An 8,456-nucleotide genomic window follows, 5' to 3' on the forward strand; every position below is an offset into this window, starting at 1 on the left:
TTCATATTTGTATAAGCAAATTAGTGCTCTATAATAAAATATGACCTTGCTTTTTTTTATTCCTTAATTGGTTTAAGTGGTTACCATTACCATAGACATTTACAATGTCACCACCCACCTTGAGATATGAGTTGTAATGTCTCAGTTTTTAAAGTACAACGGCTGCCCCACCTTTTAAACCGAAGCGCATTACTGCTTCGTGGCAGAAATAGGCAGGGTTGTGGTGCCTACCCGTGCGGACTCACAAGACGTCCTACCACCAGTAAATGATTTCGTAGAGTTAGAGAAACGTCATATTCATTTCAAAGAGTATTTACCGAAAAGTATAGTTATTGTTCTCATAATAATAGAACTAGATGATGATCGAGCTTTGCTCGGTTTTTTTTTTTGATAACGCCGTCTTGTTGTCTTTAAAGCGGTTAGTTGCCCTCAATTAAGAAACATAGTATTGTTATTCGCCAATACATGTCGGGAAGAGTAGATTATTGAAAACACGAATAAAACAACATTTTCTGAAAATAAATCGTAGTTAGATCGATTTATCGCCCCCGAAACCCCCCGTATACTAAATTTTATGAAAATCGTTGGAGCTCTTTCCGAAATTCAGATTATAACTAGTCAGGTCATAAGTATTGTCACACAGTAAAAACTTTTTTAGAATGTTGGCCACAAAAAAGTTTATTGAATTCGAATTTCAAATTGTTCATAAAAATAAAAATGTATACTTTTAAAATTTTACTCATTTTTAAATATGGAGTGGACGCTTAAAGAATACCGTGTTGCAGTTATTGCGTTGCATCGTTGCGGTTACGCGCCAATTCAAATTTATAACATAGGTACTGAAAAATTTGAATATAACCAAAAGATTCGTTTATCGTACCATCAAACGATACAGTGAAGACTCTAGTGTAGATGACAGGTCAAGAAGTGGTCGCCCTCGGTCTGTTAGGACTCCAGCAGTGATAAAAGCTGTGAAGGCGCGAATTCAAAGAAATCCCAAACGTAAGCAGAAACGGTTGGCCCTTCAGATGGGGTTAAGCAGAACCACGGTGAAAAGGGTGTTAAATGAAGATTTAGGGCTTCGGGCATATCGAAGAAAAACAGGACATCGTTTGAATGCTCGTCTAATGGACCTGAGATTGAAGAGATGCCGCGCTTTGTTGAAGCGGTACGCGGGAAAAAAATATCGGGAAATTCTTTTTTCGGATGAAAAATTTTTTACCGTACAAGAGAGCTACAACAAACAAAATGATAAGGTGTACGCACACAGTAGTGAAGAAGCGAGCAACCGTATTCCGCGTGTCCAACGAGGTCATTTTCCATCCTCGCTCATGGTATGGTTGGGAGTTTCTTATTGGGGCTTAACAGAGGTACATTTTTGTGAGAAAGGTGTAAAAACGAATGCAGTTGTGTATCAAAATACAGTCCTGACGAACCTTGTGGAACCTGTTTCTCATACCATGTTCAATAGCAGGCACTGGGTATTCCAACAAGATTCGGCGCCAGCTCATAGAGCGAAGAGCACACAAGACTGGCTGGCGGCGCGTGAAATCGACTTCATCCGGCACGAAGACTGGCCCTCCTCCAGTCCACATTTGAATCCGTTAGATTACAAGATATGGCAATACTTGGAGGAAAAGGCGTGCTCAAAGCCTCATCCCAATTTGGAGTCACTCAAGACATCCTTGATTAAGGCAGCTGCCGATATTGACATGGACCTCGTTCGTGCTGCGATAGACGACTGGCCGCGCAGATTGAAGGCCTGTATTCAAAATCACGGAGGTCATTTTGAATAAACTTTAGTGTCATAAGAATCTATGTTTTGTTAAGTTAATTTTGGTATATGAATGGTTACATAATGAATAAACTTGTTTCAATTATTTTACATTAAACATGTGACAGAATTTATGACCTGACTAGGTATATATGCAAAAATTTCTCGTTTAAAGATATAAGATAAATATGATTAGCATATCCAATTGGTGTGATAGACGGACCTAATCCAATTATATTCTACATTAACTAGTACGAACGTATCAATGGCGATACGTTATACGCTAACCGCAAACATAGAGAACAATAATAATGTAGCCAACTTCACGTACCTAAATACTAGTCAGTATTAAGCTATAGATTAATATAATTAAGTTGTTATATACAGTTGTTTGTTTATACGAATGACAAAACCGTGTGTGTTTGAGTTTATCTTTCATACAATGAATAGTTAATGCACTTTTGGTGGGTCATATTGCCCGCCGACAGTCAGATAACTTGGACAAAGTGATTGTGACGGGCAAAGTAGAAGGAAAGAGACCCCGCGGCCGATTACCTAGCCGTTGGTGTGATCAAGTAACCGCTCTAACTGGGTTGCCAGTCGCAACCGCCATTCGAGCAGCTGAGGACCGGACGAGATGGAAACAGCTCACGAGACAGGCAACGGTCAAGTTTCAAGGACACGACCTTCATCAATGAAAAAGCGACGAAGAAGAAGAAGAAAGGTTGGTGCTTAAAAGTGCACACATGTTTATTTTAAATAAAATGGCTTTGTGTACCAAATCAAAACAATTTATCAGTATTCATTTCTGTATTGTAATGTATTATTATAAAATTATTATATTTGCAAAAATAATTCTTGCTAATTCATTTTAACAATGAAAGTGAATTTTGAATCGGTGGTAAATTTTATTTTAAAACGTCTGAGAAGTACGATTTAAAATAATTTTCACAAATAAATTTTCACTGGTGGTAGGACCTCTTGGGAGACCGCACGGGTAGGTACCACCACCCCGCCTATTTCCGCCGTGAAGCTGTAATGCGTTTCGATTCGAAGGGTGGGGTAGCCGTTGTAATTATACTGAGACCTTAGAACTTATATCTCATGATGGGTGGCGCATTTACGTCGTAGATGTCTATGGGCTCCAGTAACCACTTAGCACCAGGTGGGCTTTGAGCTTATCCACCCATCTAAGCAATAAAAAATAAAAATAAAAAAGAATACCGAAAATATCGCTGTCCATGGACACATTCGCTGTCACAGCGAGCTACCGTCTGCCAAATAGAATATTTACGAAATCATTTAATTGGAAAAATCCTTAAATTTATGTTTCGTGGCCCATTAAACGGCCATCTGTCCCTAAGCGTAGCCGGCGGCTTAGTTTAATGGAATTTTGATCAGTTAAAAATATATTTCACGAACAATCCCGAAACGATAATAATCGGAAAGCCTAATTTATAGGAACGTTCAGGATTTTATTCGTAAAATGATTATTTTTTTGCTTGTGTTAGTCACATTACATCGCCCTACGCGATGAGGCTTATGAAGTGCTACGGTAAGCTAGTCTGTGAGTGGTCTTGTCGGCGTCCATGGGCGACAACTTCAACTTACTTCAAGTAAAATGGCTTGTTGCAAACGGTTACCCGATTAAAAAATATTGTAGACTTTGTAGACTTAATTAAACTATTTTAATACGCTTTTATTAGCTTCATACGTATGTTAGTATGTAACGGAATCTTTGAACATGATTTTGACCCCCTTCAAAACGTCGAATTAACTCAAAATTTGGCATACTTATTAAGGACTGATGACAATTCAATATTTGCTTTTTAGGATATTACCAAAATAACCCTTCTATTCATATCTGTTCATAATATATTTATAACTATTGATACTAAGCACCCCACGCTTTTTTTTACAATAAAATCATTTTTTCTTACACTACTTTTAATTAAAATTTATTATAATAAAATTTATTTTCTATTTTTTAGTTGGATTTTCTATAAAAGGGTATTTTTTTGTTTTTTTAAACTATTATTTATTTACAGTTACACCTCTTTTTTTTTTTTTAAATTGCCATTACATTATCCGTCATCCATGGCTACGAAAATTGTAAAGTATCTAAAAAGTCAGCGTGTTCTAAAAAACAAAACGCCCGGCGAATTCGTATCGAGCGACTGTGCCGGTGTCAGGCCGTTTTAAATTTCTATTGAAATACGCACTTGATCCATGTTCGCAAAATATGTTCCCGGCTTTCACAATGAAGGAATAATATCTATACTAATATTATAAAAAGGAAAGATTTGTTTGTTTGCTTAAATTGAATAGGCTCTGAAACGAATGAAGCGATTTGAAAAATTCTTTCACTGTTTGGAAGCTACACTACTCCCGAGTGACATTGGATATAATAATAAAAAATTAGGGATCCTTACTAAAACTCCAATAATGTAACCCAAGGTGTAAAAAAAATTACCTAAAATATCCTTTAGATCGCGTGCCCTGCGAAAACTATTGATGATAGAGTAAAATAATGTACTACGACTTTGTAGAACACATTATTATTAACAAAAAGTGTCGCGACACCATATGTCTAACTATTATAGTTATGCCACAATAAGTGTTCTTTTATTTTGAAAAATAAAACAACGTCAAATATCGTTGAAATTTTTGTTAAAGTCCCGAGCGGAGCCGGAGCGGGCGGCTAGTCGTTTAATAAAAAACAAATCCGAAAGAAAAAAAATCGTAATTGCGAGCTATCTCGGTTAGGTACCACCACTTTGTCTATTAGTAAATCGCTCTATAGAACTTACACTTAGAACTCATGTCTCAAGACGGCGTCTACGTTTTTAATGTTTATGGGTTCCAACAGCCACTTAACACCAGATGAACCGTAAGCTCATTCAACCATCTAAGGCAGGTACCAATATTTCTAATGAAATATGTACTTAAAAATATTCACGATTGACTTCCAGGAAGAAGGAATAACATCGTGTAATAAAAATCAAACCCGCAAAATTATAATTTGCGTAATTACTTGTGGTAGGACGTCTTGTGAGTCTGCACGGATAGGCACCACAACCCTGCCTGTTTCTGTCGTAAAGCAGTAATGCGTTTCAGTTTGAAAGGCGGGATAGCCATTGTACTGTTAAAAGTGAGACCTTAGAACTCATGGCTCGAGGTAAGTGGTGGCATTTTCGTTGTAGATGTCTATATGTTTTTGTCTAAAAACATCTTCCACTCTATAGTCATATTAAAGTTATATTGCACCATTTCCTCCATTAAACTCTCACTCCTCGCCAAACTAGAGTCAGCTGTTAATCCTTAAGGCGCGACTTGAGACCACCTCCTCATTTCTCTTAACTCTACTAATGACACTAGACGAGAAAGTAAATTCAGATTTAATTTACACCGATTTCTATTTAAAAGCCTTTACATTTTTTGTTGTATATTAGATTACTTTTAAATAATTGGTTTAGAAACTAAGATATCATGAACTTTGACTGTATGGTGGCTATGAATAGTATCATCACTCATATCTTTATGAAGGTGCCGTAAAAGTCGAAAAATGGGTTCAATGGAGTATGGTCAGCAGAATATTCTAAAAATTATAACTATATCTCATCTTCCAGTTAATACAGATGCTCACAGGCCACGGCAACTTTGGCCATAGCATACAATCGCCGACTTTTCTGTCTGGGAAGAGTAGCGTCGTATCTTCGTCACTCAAACTTATTGTGCCGACCGACATTGCAAAGGTCGGAAGCGACAAGGCACACAATATTCTTCTGTCGGTTCACTAAAAGTAGGCTGTAGGGAAACCTCTCTTTTTGCAGCGATGCGACACCAAGATCCCCAGCCCTGACGCCCAAACCCCAGCCCCTGTAGGAGGTAGTCCTTTGTGATACAGTAAGACGTCCCACCCGAAAGGATGATTCTAGTCCAACAGCCTCGGAACTCCAGCGAAGTCGTTTGACTGACCGCGACGGTTAAGGTAGAGCTAACCACGATTCTGTCGCAAAGGTATCCTTAGAGAAACTGTACGTCTGGTTGCAGTATTCAATCAAGGAGGACTTAAGAACTCCATTCCGATAATTAAAATAGTTGTAATATTTATGTGAAATGGTAGCCGTTGGTTTTCAGTAAGGAGTCTAATATCATCTATATATATAAAAATGAATTGCTGTTCGCTAGCCTCGCTAAAACTCGAGAACGGCTGGCCCGTTTTGGCTAATTATTATAATTGAATTATTTGTGGAAGTCCAGAGAAGGCTTAAAAGATAGATGAATATGAAAATGCTCGGAATTAAATAAAAATAAAAATTTGATGTGTCCCCGTCGGACGGATTCCTTTTGTTTGTTTTAAGTTCATTTTATAAAAAAGCTTAGGTCTTTTATTTATCGATTGATGCACTACGAAGTCTGCCGAGTCAGCTAGTTTCAAATAAAATATGTTCTCAATTAAATATATTTTAAAACATTTATATAATTCGGAAACTACGGTGTAACATGCCCCTTCTGCCACAGTACTCGGTCGACAACTTAAATCGAGTTCAGGATCTCGGCGGCGACGCTCAAAAGGCGCTTTAAAACACCTCCTGTGATGAAAATGTTTCCACTTTCTCATTACGCTTGCATTATACTGAAATGTTCTGGAAATTATCATAATTATTGTTTTACCTTGTAATTAGTGTTTGGTGAAGAATTTCAGATGTCTAGGATGAACTATCTAATTATTATTTTTAGAGTACTTTGAAAAAGTAGAGTACTTTTACTGGTGGTAGGACCTCTTGTGAGTCCGCACGGGTAGGTACCACCGCCCCGCCTATTTCTGCCGTGAAGCAGTAATGCGTTTCGGTTTGAAGGGTGAGGCAGCCGTTGTGACTATACTGAGACCTTAGAACTATATCTCAAGGTGTGTGGCGCATTTACGTTGTAGATGTCTATGGGCTCCAGTAACCACTTTACATCAGGTGAGCTGTGAACTCGTCCACACATCTAAGCAATAAAAAAAAAAACTTTGAAATTGTAACTATACTTGAGACCTTAGAACTTATATCTCAAGGTGGGTGGCGCATTAACGTTGTAGATGTCTATGGGCTCCAGTAACCACTTAAAACCAGGTGGGCTGTGAGCTAGTCCACCCATTTAAGCAAAAAAAATTGACCGTCTTTTTTCAATCAGTATGTACATTTCAGCCGTGACATTTCCATTGAAACTTCGGCATCATGTCTTAAACATGTTGGCGGACTCAAACGATCGTCATTTTAATTCGGTAATAACTATACTTCGAATTTTAATCAAAGAAGCTATGCTATATTAAATGATGCAGCTTGGACAATTGTGAAATACATAAACCGTAATTAAGAAATAAACTTTAATTATAATAATCAGAAAGGAACAATAAATTTTTGTGAAGATAGCTCACAGTGATCTGAAGCCGTAGCCACGGTGGTGGAACTGTAAAAGAACACCGTAAATTTCACCTCAAAAAGACACATTCGACCCCAAATCGTTAAGTCTCAAAGCGACGAAAACTAAAAGTAGCGTGCACTTTTTCCCACGGGGGATATTTGTCTTCTGCGCTGACACAAAACTCCCATATAAAAGATAGTGAGCTCAAAGAAAAAGGGTTCAATGTGTTTTACAAAATTTACTTTCATGCTCGTAGATTTAGACAAAACTATTATTTGTTTTATAGTTTGGCGGGGTATATCGTAGGCCAGGTAAATGTACTTTTACGCGCTGGGTTTCGGGATAAATAAAATTCCACCAAAGTACAACTAAAAACTTGTATTCAACATTAGAACATTAAAATACCACAACAAACCCTTTAAAACTCTCAATTCGCTTCCTCCGCTTCGCTTGAGGTGATCCGTTCGCTGTTTCGCTTCGAGTGGTTCCGATTACTGACTGACTGCGTGCCATCTCTGCAACGCTTTTATAGACGATACCACATCCCTAAAATTATCGAGAATATTCCACACATCTCTAGTATTGTGTTTCCGCTATCTGACAATAGATGGCGTTGTACTTCTCGAGCGTTCTAGGTGATACTAGAGCTTTCGATATTCGTTCGACTATTAGATGGCGTTACTCTTGCCGGCGTGGCAGTACCATTGTCCAACCCAATTTTACTGCTAAGTAATCATAGCTGTTTGACGAGGTGGGTAGATAAGACTTTAATTACTTTACTGGTGGTAGGACGTCTTGTGAGTCCGCACGGTTAGGTACCACCTCCCTGCCTATTTCTGCCGTGAAGCAGTAATGCGTTTCGGTTTGAAGGGCGGGGCAGCCGTTGTAACTATAGAACTACTTTTAGACCTTAGAACCTTAGACCTTAGAACTAATTTTTCAAAGTGGGTGGCGGCATTTATGTTGTAGATGTCTATGGGCTCCAGTAACCACTTAACACCATGTAACTTAGAACGATCTACTCTAGGTAATCTTGTGACACTAATACACTTAAAAAGATTTCCATTCATAAAATATATTTTATACTAAGCAATTGGCACATTAACCTCACAAATAAATAAATATGTGTGCTATTCACATTTCGTTGAAGTAAAACTTATTAGTGCCGTAAAGCAATCATGCATTCCGGCTTAAATTATGGGACAGTCGCCATTATTAATCACAGTTGAGACTTGACCTTATGACCGTATGAAATTCACACTACAAGATA

The sequence above is a fragment of the Bombyx mandarina genome, chromosome 16, assembly GCF_030267445.1.
Source record: "Bombyx mandarina strain Sakado chromosome 16, ASM3026744v2".
NCBI classification, from domain to species: Eukaryota; Metazoa; Arthropoda; class Insecta; order Lepidoptera; family Bombycidae; genus Bombyx; species Bombyx mandarina.